The following is a 14,647-nucleotide window of genomic DNA, read 5'->3' as shown; positions in this document are numbered from 1 at the left end:
ATTTTGAGCACTTTTAAATTATATTTTGTTACTGATTTCTAATATAATTCTTTTCCTGTTGTTGGAAGAAATGTACTTTATGTAACTTCAGTTTTTTAAATCGATGCTTTTAAATTTATTTCTCAATCCCTTCACTTCCCTAGAGCTTTAGACTTTCTCTCTCTCTCTCTCTCTGTCTCATACATACACCCACTTTTAGATAAGATTATAAGGAATAAAGTGTAGAGTGAGAAGCCCACTTATCCATGGGTGCAATCTTAGGAACACCAATGTTTGGGAGGAAGAAATGGATCCAACTAAGAACACAATGAAAGACTAGAAGAGAGAACTTTTTATTTCCAGAAAACTAAGAGATTAGAGCTTCAAAAAACAGTACAGGCCCTTGTGCAAATAGGTACTTATTAGCTGCTATAATTTCACTCTTTCCCCTAATAATGGAATGTTTAGAAATGTGACTGAAGCAGCAGTTTCTACCCTTATAGAAGCCTTTACAAAATCATATCTTATATCGTAGTTCTCCCAAAATCCTAATAGGTAGAGTGTTAGAGTATAAGGAATTGAAGGTGAACTTGGAGGTCAATTCTCTCTCTTTGAAAAGACAAATGTTAAAAAAAAAAAAAAAAGCCCAGCAGGGAAGCAAAACCAAGCTTGGCTTACAGGAGAAAATAGCAAACTGTAAGGAGAATTCCTGGAGCATAGAAGAACAGGACATGGGCAAGGATAAGGAAAGGTCTAGTTTTCAAGAGCCCAAATTAACTTTTTTCTTAAACTAAAGGCTTAATGAGCTTCTCCCCAAGTTGAGAAACTCGCAGGTTTCCCAGTTTGAAGTCATTAGCATATCACAGGCGTGCCCCTTTTTCTAGGATGTTAAATTGTGATAACATTTCAATAGGAGAAGTGGGAACCTGACCTGCTGTTTTTCACTTCTTGCCTCATTAACATACTTGAGGGTTTGGGAAATAAATTTAAGAAGCACATGGCTTTTTACTTTCCCTTCCCAGATTTCCAACATTTCGACCAGTTTAGGTACACCTTCTTGGAGATATTGCACTAGAATGTTTATATAAAATGCTTGTGGAGAATATGTCTAAAGCATTTTATAAAGGCTAACTTCTTTTTTGCTAGATTTTCACTCTGGGAGTTTGTTCCATTTCAGGGGACAGAGTTTGATCTGGAGTGAGCTGTGTAACCACACAACTGTGATGCCCTGTAATGGAGAAAAGCTGCATGTGATGGACATGTTATCTCTATCTTTTCCGCTTCTGACAGATAATAGGTCCTGTTAGTGCTCAGGCCTGGGTTCTGCTAAGAGCATCAGTGAGTCTGTGTAAGAAAGTCTGAGAGAAGCTGAGCACCAAGCCTCTTTTAGTGTTAAGAGTTCATAAGAAAGGGAGAGCTAATTCTGCCTGGAAGAACATAGAGGGTGAGGGCTGGGGTACAGCAAATGCTTCCGAATGAGAAGGTAGGGAGGAAGAACACGTAGGGGGGAGGTGGCAGGAGGTGGTGATGTGACCTTCCTGACAACCATCTGCAGCTTGAATGAGTTCTTCCAAAACTGATGAAGGGCTTGGAAAGGAGTAGATATCAGTGGAAACTGGTGTAAGGCCTAAGCTGCATGCCCAGAGGAATCTAGGAAAGGGAACAAGACAGACTAGGAGAATGATGCTGGTATGATCACTGGAAATGAGCTTGGAATTATGGGACAATCTTCAGACTTTCAGCAGCCAAGGAGTATGGCAGGAGATGGGCAAGAATTATGGAACAGTCATCACACTTCAAGCAGCCAAGGAGTAAGCTGGGGTTCTGGCCAAGTAAGCCTCTGTCTCCAAGGGGCAAAGGGCTCCATCTGACACCTCCAGTACATTTGTGTGGCATCTACTCTTTTCTTTCCCATTTCTCCATTCTCTTTATCCTTTCCATCAGAGTCTTCAAAATGTAGGGGAAAAAAAAAATTCCAGGCTCTCAAAGTTTGTAAAGATCAAGTTATTTTGAGGGATATTCAAAGAAGGCAGAGAATTAAACTTGAAATTTTTGGAAAATCTGGAAAAAATAGATTATATACAGCTGGAGGGAGGGACATTATCTGAAATGTCCTATGTACTCTACATGATGCCGAAATCTGCACAGACCATAATAGCAGTTCACTGACGCTAAGCCACTTTATTTTTCCTTATATGCATACTGCTTTGATTAATAAATAGTAGAAGAATTATTTTTAAGGGGTCATGTGTTGGTATCCGAGTAAATCATTCTGTATAGCATAGAATAAGATAGAAATATCTATCATCATAACAGTATTATTGATATGAAATGATGCATTATCCAAATAGTTTTCTTCCTTGCTTATGTTTATTTCCCATAGATATATATACTTATATTTGGTACCTATGTATATGCCTTGCACCTGTTATATATATATATATATATATATATATATATATATATATATATATATATGCATGCATTTCTAAGCTGGCCATTTTATTTTTTAAAAGATTTTATTTATTTATTTGAGAGAGACAGAGAAAGCACGAGCAGGGGGAGGAGCAAGGGGAGGGAGCAGAAGACTCCCTGCTTAGTGCAGAACCCCACATGAGGCTTGATTCCAGGACCTTGAGATAATGACCTGAGCTGAAGTCAGACCCTTATCTGACTGAACCACTCAGGTGCCCCTAACCTGGCCATTTTAAGACGTACTGTTTACTTTCATCCTCTGAGGTATCATTTAAGTTATTAGTAATTCTGTTCAACAAGGGGTCATCTACAGATATAATGAACATAAATCTAAACTTTATTTAGTCCAATAATACCAGCCGCAGGAGCCTTTTGGAGGACATCATCATTTTGTATGTATGCAGATCACCAATGACTTTCTAATTACCAAATTCAGTAATTTCTTTTCTGGTTAATCGATCACATTTGACATCGGTGGTTAACTTCTTGAAACACTCTTATCCCTTGAATTTTCAGATTTCACTCTTCTCTGATTCTCTTCTAACTTATCTCATTGTCTTTTCTCTATTGCTGTCCTCCCTCTATTTGTATGTCCCTAGTACATCAGAGCTGGAATTTTAACTTATTCTTTTGTCTCTCTACATATTTTGTCTGGGCCATGTTACACATTCATATGGCTTTAGCAACTATTTTAAGCTAATTATTTCCAAATCTTGATCTTTAGCTGCATTGTGTCCCCTTGAATTCCAAGTTCATATTTTCAATTACCTACAGGAGGTCCATAATCAGATGGGTTGCAGCCATCTTAAGCTCACAACTTCAATAGTAAATGTATCACTTCCATAATTCTCAAGTTTCAACTCCTTCTTCTACTGTACTCTGTTTTGTCTGGTGGTATCATGGCCAACCCATGATTTATTAGATGTAGTGGGGTGGAGGACTCCATACTCTTGGGCTTCTGGTTGGATCTGACCAATGAAGGGCAGGCAGGAGAGAAAAGGTTAGATTACCCTGCTATACCTGTGTTTTGGAATTGCTCTTCTGGCAGTGGATTCTTCCATGGCTCTAAGTCTTGCCGAGAGTGTTCTCTTCCACACCTCCAGCTCTCATCTGGTAAAAGCATTTCCTCAAAAGGTAATTTTTTTTTTAACGTGAAGATAAGGTCAACCATTTTCTAACCATGTTTCTTTAAGTAAATATATATATTTAGTGTTAGTACCTACCAAGCTAAGCTTTGTGAAGATACAGAGATTAATTTTTCAAAAATGTGTTTTGATTTCAGGATGCTCACCATCTACTGGGAGAAACAAATGTACTTATATAAACATAACATGGAAGAAATAAAAATTAAATCTCCTAAGAGATACAAATAAAAAAATTCTGGCAGTTGACACAAATATGCAAGATGTGGAATTTCTTAAGATTCTGCTAGTGCAAATATCTGCAAGATATTCTTGAAGTGGTAAATTGAAATATATCTATCCGAAAAACAAAAAAACAAACAACAAACCAACAACAACAATAACAAAAACACCCCAAAATCAAAATATTTCCGCTTTCTATTGCTTCAGAGCTAGGTAATATCTTCCTTTCATTGCTTGTCTTTGGATAGCTAAGTATGTCCTGATGTTTCTTTTAGCTTTTCCCCTATGACTATATATAGTTTCTTTGTTAATTCTCCCCAAATTCCCTCTGAGCTTCCTTTCTTTTTCCTGCCAGACCTTAACTGATTGGTGATCTTGGAGTCTTTCACATTGAAAATCGAGCAGGTCCCTCTGGCTCTTGTAACCTATTCTGCCTTCAACAGAAATGTGTTGCTCCGATCCCAGCCCTTTGGAATCCAACTCTGACTTTAGTCCCTTGATAGTATCCTGGATTGAGGACCCCCCTTCCAATAAGGTATTCAGGCATTTTAAAATTTATAAACTTTTAACTATGAAGGGAGCCTAGAATTTGAGGCCATTATTTCTGCAAGGGCCACCTAGCTGCTTATCACTTTTCTATCACTCACTCATTCATTGACTCTTCATAAATTCCATAAGACCAAGAACTGGTGCTCCCTTGTTGCCAACTCTATTTCCAGAGCCTAACCAAGTACCCTTTACATTGTAGGCACTTTATATTTGTTAAATGGGTGAATGAATACATAAAGGAATGATTTAAACAAAAAAAATTTTGACTACCGTTTGTGTCTTAAGCCTCCGTTGGTGTGGGAAATAAGGATGGCTACCAAGTCTCCCTTTTCCCTGGATGCCTGCCCCTTTGGCCGGTGACTTTGCCACTGCTCCTACCACAAGGTGGTGTCTATTTCCCTGCATCTGTACCTGGGCTGCCTTCTGACTTGCTTTGACCAATCCAGCTTGGTGGAAGTGATGCTGTGTGTCCTCTGTGGGAAGGCTGTAAGAGGCCTAGCCGTGTTCCCTTGAGGCAGCGTGTAAGGGAGCAAGTCTAGCCAGCTGGAGGAAGGAGGCCACGCGGAAAAGGACTAAGGAAGCCCAGCTGACAGGCGGCACCTACTACCAGACCTGTGAGTGAGGCTAGAAACTTCCAGCTCAGCCAGTCTTTCTAGATGAATGGGGCCGCTTGAGTGAGCCCAGGTAAAGGCATGGCAGGAACCACCAGCCAATGTGCAGAAGCACATGAAATGATAAATCATTGCTTTTGCAGGCACATGCCTTTAAAGATGACATGACTTTAAAAATAAACAAGTCAGTGTCATTCCTTTTAAGGAGCTTATAATCTACTGGGAAAGACATATCACATGTACTAATAATTTCTGGTTCTGGTTTGAGTAGATTATGGATACAATTGTAAAATCTTCCTACTGGAGTTGTGAATGATTCTTGGCAGCGGGGAAAAGGACATCTAACAAAAATAAAAGGAAGACAGAGAGACCTCGGAAAAAAAACTCACATTTGGCCTAATACATGTGAAATATTGGAAATGGGGAGACACACATGCACAAAGCTGGGGAGTTGGAGCCATTTATTTTATGCATTATTTAGGAAGGAGGTATGAATTTAGTATTGTCCTAACCATCTCAGCTTTTCTCCATGGGAGCATGCAGGAAGAATATATTTACACTGGGTTCTATACAGATATTACATATATTTTACATACAAGCTCTGACGGACTCAATTCAGAGAGAAGAGTAATCTTTCAGATACTTTTTATTGCATTTATATTATAAATTCCATTTTGTGGGCGAATATCACTGTAAGCCTCGGTATTCATATGCTAATGTTATAAGTTGGAGTTGTCAAGAGAATTATGCACAGGCTTGAGTACATGTGTGTGTGAGTGAGTGATATTTGTGTTTGCCAAAGCAGCATGTGCTCCTGAAGGGAGAGTGTGTCTTATCTTACTAGCTGTCTGGTCTCAGTTTCTCTCTCTAATGTGCCAGGAAGAAAATGTCTTTATCACTGAATATTTTGGTGATGCACAGATTCCAGGATGCCCTCCAGTGGTATGAGACATCTGTGTGTGTGTGTGCACACGCACACATGTATATATGTGTGTGTACATACACTCATTAGGAGTGGGAGATTAGGATACTTTTTGCTTCTATGTTCTCCTTATTTCATGGGATATCTTTTAACATTCTCTCAGAATTTTGAACTCCTTTGGTTTTATTTGTGAGACAATTTAACATTCTACAGACGAAAGGAATGTGCTCTGGTATTTCACTCTTAACACTTAAGTCGATCCTATGTTTCTATAAGAACAATAACCTTATTTAATTGGATATCCTCAGTAGAAACTTTCTATATGTGTCTTAAATTTTAATAACTTCATAGCAACGATAAGCAGCAGCAGAAGGCATGACGTTTGATATAATTGTAAGGTAGAGTTTGAGCAGTGAGACTAGGGGCCCGGGAAGAGGGCCAATTCAGTGAGACTAGAGGTGAGGCCAGGGATGCTCCACTAAAGCATTCTGTGGTCAGGGGGATGTCACTGAAGGATTATAAAGTGAGAGGTAATATCCAGGTCCAGGTTCATATCTTGGATGGTTCACTGAAGCAGGGGTTTGGAGGAAAGACCTGTCCACACCCGAGCGGATCTTCTCTCTCATCAAGCCAAGTAAGGTGTTTTACCCACCATCAAATGTTTCTTAGCAAGTTTGTCAAGAACTAGAATGTGGACTGTTATTTCTCTGGGTCCATGCATGGTTCTGGGTTCACCTTCATCAGAATTTCCCAGGGGATACTTGTTAAGGAGGCTATTTCCTAGACTCTATTTCGTACTTACTGAATTAACATCCTCGTGGATTGTTAATATTTTATCCTGACTTTGTTCAACCTGCTCCCTTTATCCTGAACACTCTTGATTTGTCCTTTGCTGTCTCAGTCATTTTTTCAAAATCCAGCTAAATCATCCCTTCAATCCCGAGTCCGGACAGAATTGACCACTTTCTCCATTGTGCTCCTACTATTCCCTTTATTTATTTATTTATTTATTTATTTATTTATTTATTTAAAGATTTTATTTATTTGTGTGTGTGTGGGAGAGAGAGCACAAGCAGGGCAAGCCGCAGGCAGAGGGAGAAGCAGGCTCCCACTGAGCAGGGAGCCCGATGCGGGACTTGATCCTGGGACCCTGGGATCATGACGGGAGCCGAAGGCAGATGCTTAATCGACTGAGCCACCCAGGAGCCCTCCCTTTAATTATTTCTACACAGAATATCATGGCACATTAAGACACTTCTTTGTTTGTATTTGTATTCTTCCCACTCAATCTTTAGAGAACAGTGATTATGACATATGTGTCTCTGTTTCCTCTCTGCCTACCATAGGAGTTTAGGGGTTTCATAAACATTGTTGGATAAATATACAAATACATGTAAGTTTCTTGAGTGTATCTACATTTCTAATTTTTCTGTGGCCATTTGTGTCTCAGTGTTTTTTGAATGCTTGTTTTGTGCCTAAGTCTGTGCTTACTGCCAGTGGAAGGTCATAGGTTTCTAGTTGGGGTAATATAGCACATCTAGATGAAACTCATGTGTTGTGGTCGAGATGTGATGCTGTGGGAGAGATCGGCATTGGTTAGTACCTCAGACAGCTAGGTGAAGAATTTGGGATTTGGAATGGGCCTTGAGGGTTCAGTGAAGTTTAGAAAGATGAGGAGAGGCCATGTCATTCACAGTCAGTTGTTCAAGTAGACATGTATATGGAGGACGCCAAGTTCACAATAAGAATTGAGGGTGGAAGAAAAAGTGAATTGAAAAGAGTGGCAATCTAGAAGTATAGAAGAATAGATAGATAATTCTTGGAGGAAAATAAATGAAACCCCTGACAACATCTAAGAAAAGAAATTTTTTATACAAAATGGAAAAGACAGGATGTAAACTGTGGGAACCACAAAAAGCAAATGAAAATAGTCAAAATCATGAATTTGTCTACACTGCCCGAGAGCATCTTGTCTAAAGAAGGAAGCTATGCATGATGTGACATATGTGCACAACGAATGAGGCCACGTTGCTCATTTCAACTTTTCCTATGCTTCACTGTGACTTAAAAATGAATCTGGGACCTACCTCCCCGTCCCACGCCGGACATGTGAGGACTGTCTTTCACGTTGTACCAGAGTTTCCAGTGTCAGGAGCTTCTCCAGCAGAGCAACTCTGGAGGAGACATGTCTTTGTGATGGGCAGCTGGCTGAGTCCATCTTGTAATGTGAAGGATCTCACTGGTGACACCGGAAGCTATTCAAAAGGTAGAGAAGTGTGCCTAATGGAGGTCCCACTCACAAATCATCAGACATGGTGGAACTCTTGTTCCACCTGAGTTTCCTGACGCATATGCTACTTCTATTATTTGTATATAAATTTCTCTACTTGTGAGTAGCATTCTGTTTGGCTTCTGCTGATGAAAACTCTGATGCCAAGGATAAGGTATATGATTTTTCCCTTGGCATACTCATCTGTAGCTTTGGTCTCTCCAGGCTTGTAACAAGAGAGTCATCCTATATATGAAGCAGTCTGGGACTTTCTGCTTAAGTACTTCCAAAGAGGAAACATGAAATCCATATATAGCAAAGGGCCAGACGGATTGTGCCAGGAAGCAAACACTGAGGCAGGTGTGCTTGGCTAGTCAATGCCCAAAATCCAGAGAAAGTTGAAGTGTGTATGACTAAGATATCACAACAAAAATGACATATATAAGCTTTGAGAAAGCAGCATTGTGCCAACAGGGCTTACGGTTGGTGAATTATGGGGCCAGATAAATGTGAGCTCAATCATCAGGACAACTTGGGAAATTTCTGCCTCGTGAGAGTTCCCAAAGATTCATTTAGATTTCATTTCTCTGTGATGTGTGGCTCCATAAATTCTGGGCAAAGGCGGAAGGAGAAAGACTTGCACCTGTGGTCCAGGAGTTTTTGCCCACCTTGAGGGGCGTTGATTCTGCCAGTTATAACTTGGAAGCTGTCATATGTTTTCAGAAGAGGAAGGTCATTCTTGCAGAGTGGCCATGTACAGATTTGGAAGAATGGGGGTTTAACCTGACACGGTGCCATTTAGAGGGGGGACGTCCTCAGATGACCTTAGTTAATATTCATTCTTCTCTAAGACGGATTTAGCTGACAAACTACATGAGTTACTACATCTTTTTATTTGTGTGAAGTAGAGGCTGGAAATTTATGGAATAGGAAGTGATAAATCAGAGAGATGGGAATGAATAAGAAATGGCTCTCTTAAACTTTTGTATTTGTTGATGCACCAGCAAAAAATAAACAGCCTGGAAAAGTGAAGACAGTAAAATACTTTTGAGTTCCTTCTAGAAATGCATGATATAAATGGGATGCATTATATTCATTTATGCTCCTAGAAGGCACAATTTTTTTCTGAGTGCTCAAAAGAAAGAATGATTTGATACATGGGGGAAAAGTGCTAAAAGAAACTTTTAAAATATTTGCCACTGGAACATCATTTCAAACCTGTCAGAAATGTGGGCAGGAAATAGAACACTTCTGCCTTGACAATGTTTTGGGGAAAATGGGCCAACTAAACATCATTTGAAGGCAGTAAGGAGGAAAATGCTCAGAAACACAATTTTATTTCCTTTTACAAATTCTTCCTCCAGAGTTTTTAGTCACTCACAAAACAGATGTCATTTTTGAAAATGCAGAATTGCAAAACACAAAAAAATCAACATCCTTCAAGAATACTGTTGTGCTTTCTTCTTATTTGCTGGTAGAAAACATGTGTGTCTTGAATACCAATTATCTTTTCAGTTCAGTATTTTCTTCAGAGAACAAAAACTTTCTGGTACAGCTGCAGAAGCACAAACAAAATGGTATCACAGAAGAGCAACTAGCACCTTGGAACCAGCTGTTTATGCTATTTTGTCATCTTCTCTTTAACCCTCTGAGTCCTGAATGAGAGTGGGGAGCATTCTGGAATATGATTAACTCTGTGTGTATTTGTGCATGTGTCTGATGCGCTCTCAGCTTGCACTGGAGGACTGTTAGAAGACAGACAGGCCTACATTCTAGTCCCAGCATTGCCATGTATTAATCTTGTGACTTTGGGGAATTGATTTAACTTTTCCAGGTTTCATTTTCTCATCTGCAAAATGGCTAAGATAATATTTGCCTCATAGTATTGTTATGAGAAGTTAGACAATGCATATTAAAATACCTAGCACAGCATGTAGCACGTAATAGGTGCTTGATACATGGTAGTTATTATGAGATTGTGACCTATTTGAAGTCAAAGTCTTGTTTTTGAGCCCTGCTCTACTATTATGGTGAAAGGCACACAGAATATTTGCTATTCAAGTGACGGTTCCTCTGTAGCACTGCATAAATATCTGAGGTTCTGTGTACAGGCACTTTCACCTGTGCTGTGATAATTCTTCCAGAAACCTGTATAATTGTATCATTATTGCCATTTTTCTAGATAAGAAACTAACATGCAGAAAGGCTCAGGAGGTTGCTCAAGTTCAAGGCAATTACTAGTATGCTGGATTCAAATTCAAATTTTTAAGTCAAGCATTGTTTCCAGTGAGACTTCCTAAAACAAAACAGAGGGGAACAAAAAAACCCAACAACTACACAAAACCAAACCAATAGGGGTGAGAATATATTGTGTATCACAGTATGTGCCCAGTGGAAAAGTCAGTCTGCAAAAGCCAGCGAAAGCAGGCAGCCTCTGGGCTCTGATTCAATCAGGAAGCCTCAGAGGTGCGAGTGTTCAAATGGGAGATTTACTATGATCTGGAGGTGTGGAGCCAGAGCCTGCTTCCAATTGAAATTATAATTTCATCTTTCTAATCCACAGAAAGTACATTAGCTATAATTTGTTACTTTGAGCCATACTCATCCACACCTTTGGTGTTTTGCAGGCTCCCACTGACTTTTGGAAAAGGAAATTTAAAGGCATCTACAGAACATGTGCGGCACCTTGACCAACACCTGGCCAGGAAGGGCAAACTTTCCTAAGAAAAGCAACTTTTATAGAAAAGGCTCGATTCCATACCCTTTAGCTTTCTGTAGAGGAGGTAAAAGAGTTTTATTTTTTAAATGAAGTAAAAAGTAAGATATTGTGGTTTCTTTAGTGTGAATGGGATTGATTCAAAAAAACATACTTTTTTTTTTTCACAGACTCCCTTGAAACAAAATCAAAGAGGATACAGGGGCAAAGGAAAAACAACCTATCCATCTCCCCAAAGGAGGAAGGTATTCATACTAGATGGTGAGTCCAGGGGCAAGGACAACATGCTATTTCTCTTACTGTCTATCTTCTCAGTAGACATTTCTTTTTCACAAAGTCAGGGCAGCGTAATCTGGAATTAAAATCCCCGATACCTTCTGCATGAAGTTTGGAAGTGGATGCTCGGGTCCTTGGAGTTGCCTGGGATGTGGCTGCTGGGGCTGCATCTCTAATAGATGCAGTGACTTTGAGGAAGAAGAGGCTGGGCTACCCGGGGACAGTGCCTGCCAGCATGACTCATGAGGAAGGGCAGGGCCCAATTGAAGAAAAGTAACACTGAAAGACCTTCTGGGTAGAAATCACAGTCTTTTGCTTGAACGCCTCTTGCTGCTGGATGACACCAGCCTCTCTTGTACATGTTGCCTGTGTCGTTTCTCCCCAATGAAAGCCCCAAGTGACTTTGCAGTGGCTTTCCATTTGCTTCAACCAAAATGTACAAAAATGTACAAACAGTAGCTGTTTGCTACTGGTGACTTTGGAGGGAAGCAGATAGTTTAATTTCTCTAGTCTGTGTGTCTGTCTGCTTGATGCCCTTGAGGTCAATCCATGTTTTCCTGGAGTGATGGTGGGGAGCAAGATTGGCTGGTCTCAAACCCCACTCTGTCTTTAACTTTTGGAATATTTTCCTAGATTATAATTGGTGTTGGGGAAAAAAAGACCCTCTGCAGATTTTACCAGTGATCTATTAGGCCTCATATGATTGGGGAAGGGGGTGGAGATGGAGTCCTGGTCCCATGACTTGGAACTGATGGCAGTATTCTTGTCACAAGTGAGATTGGAAAAGGAAGAGGTGCTTACTCATCCCTTCTACTCTGTTGACATAAAGTCACCACTCCTCAATGTTAAGGCTACTCTTTATTCTGGAGTGGTTTTGGCTCACCAGTGGATGGTGAACTTTTGCCATGATGAGCCATGAAAACTACTCTTGAAGATTAAGGGAATATAAATAATAATTCGTATGTCCATTAGGGTGACAGAACAACCTGGTTTGCTTGGGATTGAGGGGTTTCTTGGGATATGAGGTTTTCCATTTTAAAACCACAATAACACCAGAGGCACCTGGGAGCCTCAGTCGGTTGAGGTTTCGACTCTTGATTTTGGCTCAGGTCATGATCTCAGGGTTGTGAGATTGAGCCCCATGTGGGGCTCCACGCTCAGTGTGGAGTCTGCTTGAGATGCCCTCTCTCCCTCTCTCTCCATCCCTCCCCACATTCACACACACACACTCTCTCTCAAGTAAATAAACAAAATCTTTTAAAACACAAACCACAATAATACCAGAAAAATATCCTATCACGGGAGGATAGCAGAGTGTAGAGAGCGGAACTGAGAAGCAGAAGCCCTGATATTAAGATCGGGCTGTTTAACTGACCAGCTGTGTGGCCCTGAGTGACCTTTCTCCAGGGCAGTTTCTTCAGCTGCAGAATGAAAGTTCTGGCTGGATGGTCCATGGGGTTCCTTCCTGCTTCCATGGCCCATGATTTCAAGACTATTGACAGTGACTGGCATGGAAGCAAAATAATAAAAGAGACCCTATAATGTCTTTAAAAGGTTGTATTTCAGCTTGCCCAGCCTAGAAACATGGAAATGCCTCCATCTCTGTTGCAAGCAGCCGGGGCTTGCGCATCTCTCCGCAGTCTCCTAGAGTTCAAAGAAAGGACACATCCTCTGGACTCCGTGCACCCAGCCCTGTTTGTTGGAACTCTCTTGTGCACTCGGCCCTCCCTCCCACTGTCACGACCTTGGTTCAGCCTGCCATCACCTCCCGCTTGGACCTACTTGGCTTCTGCTTTCATGTTTCCTAAAATAAAAGAACTACATTATTTATGTATTCTGTGGTTTAAACTTCATTCATTCCATTAGGCTTTCTCCACAAGTCCTAATTTGACCTACTGAGGCTTTACCATGCCTAACTATAAATCAAAAATTATAGGTACATGCTGAATTTGGGCAAATCTTCTCTTTGTGGTAGAAAAAATAACATACTTCTTGATCACAGTCTTATTTATACTTCTATCATGGGCCCTAATTTGTAAATTTAAACTAACCCCTTTGCCATTATTGCAAACATAAGTGCCGTGAAGTCCTAGTTGTTTTAAAATTTTCAATTTGAACTTACATTTTTTCTATTTTAAGGTAGCTTATACAAGGAAATAATATAGAACAGGACCATTAAGTATAAGATTAGAACAGAGACCATCTACAGCAACAAAGAAGATGTCACTTGGCATTTCAAATATGATTAGAATTATTAATAACAGCTAATAATAGAAGTTGACTGTAATGGAGTGCTTACGATGCCCAGTAGTGGCACTTTCCATGAATTATGTCATTGTTTCCTAACAGGGCACACAGAGAAACACTTGAGGCACATAACTCTCATTGATTGTCTGATCAAAGAAAAACACATACATTGATTTGTAGAAAGAAACATTTTCCTGAGCTAAATTAAAGGGATGGTTTTATTATGTTGTACTTTTCTGAAGCACTTTGATAACGTGCAGAAAACTTTTTTTCAATTATGGTTTTGCAAAAGCCATCAACACTTTTTCAAAAGAGTGCTTCTTGTTTTGACCTATAAAAGCTTAAGTAGTGACATAAAATTGTAACTTAGAAGAATATTGAATTCATCACGAAGGGCTGGGTAATTTTCTTTTCTGATAACCTGCGTTCATATAGGGATCGAGTTTAGGGAACACCGAGTGGAGAATTGGCCTGCCCATTTGAACATTCTCTTTAATATCAGATGTCTTGGGTAAGCCATTGTGAGTTTCTAGCTTACAGTTAGATCATGATCAATTTCTTTAAATATAAAGCAGGTGTTCTGTGTTTCTATGGTTAACCTAGGGCCATATCTTTTATGCACCAAATGTGTTGGTAGCAAAGTGGATATTGTCATTTGGTTAAAAACCCGGTTCTTACTTTCTCCTAGGCAAAAGGCCTACCCACTTGGACACGGGCAGGGACTCCAACGCTGCCTGAAATATAGATAAGTGGTTTTCTCAAAGAGGAGCTTTTAAATCTTCTCAAGCACTTGCACCATCAGTTGGCAGAGGTCCTGGGTTCTGAACAATATACATGAAGGAACTCGTTTTAGCATGAAACAATTTTAAAGGCATTTGTTACCAACAGACGGTCTTGTCTAAGAAGGAACTACATCCTGATAAACTAGACAGAATGAAATTAATTGTAAAAGGCATTCCCTTATAGTTGAAAGAATTGATGCATTACTTAAAATTGGTGGAGTTAATTGAAATGTAATTAACGTTGGGAAATGCCTTTCAATTCAGTGAGTTTGCTTGATGTTTGATAGTGATTTGCATTTCCTGAAAGTAACTAGGAAGTGAATTGATTTTACATGATAATTAAAACATATCACCAGAATTTTTTAAAAAAGAAGTATATTCTCCTGTAGCGTATGTGTGTGACAGGGGAGGGGGAGGCCATGTATTGGGTGTATCTGTTAGCTAGAGCAAGTTGTTT

The 14,647-nt window shown here is 39.9% G+C and overlaps 1 long non-coding RNA gene across 1 annotated transcript in view; it reads left to right on the top strand.

The window, feature by feature from the left end:
- The window catches only part of LOC114215333 (uncharacterized), a 69,679-nt gene extending 55,297 nt beyond the window's left edge, over window positions 1–14,382 (top strand). The window contains exons 3-5 of the long non-coding RNA XR_003610557.2: window positions 10,797–10,952; window positions 11,056–11,146; window positions 14,097–14,382. This is a non-coding gene — a long non-coding RNA (uncharacterized LOC114215333). The remainder of the gene's footprint in view (window positions 1–10,796; window positions 10,953–11,055; window positions 11,147–14,096) is intronic.
- Window positions 14,383–14,647: the final 265 nt, after the last annotated feature.

The sequence above is a fragment of the Eumetopias jubatus genome, unplaced genomic scaffold (genome assembly GCF_037043125.1).
Source record: "Eumetopias jubatus isolate StellerSeaLion01/CBP00866 unplaced genomic scaffold, mEumJub1_p1.0 scaffold_4, whole genome shotgun sequence".
Lineage (NCBI taxonomy): Eukaryota > Metazoa > Chordata > Mammalia > Carnivora > Otariidae > Eumetopias > Eumetopias jubatus.
The sequence above is the reverse complement of the archived record's forward strand: the minus strand, read 5'-3'. Positions and strand labels throughout refer to the sequence as shown.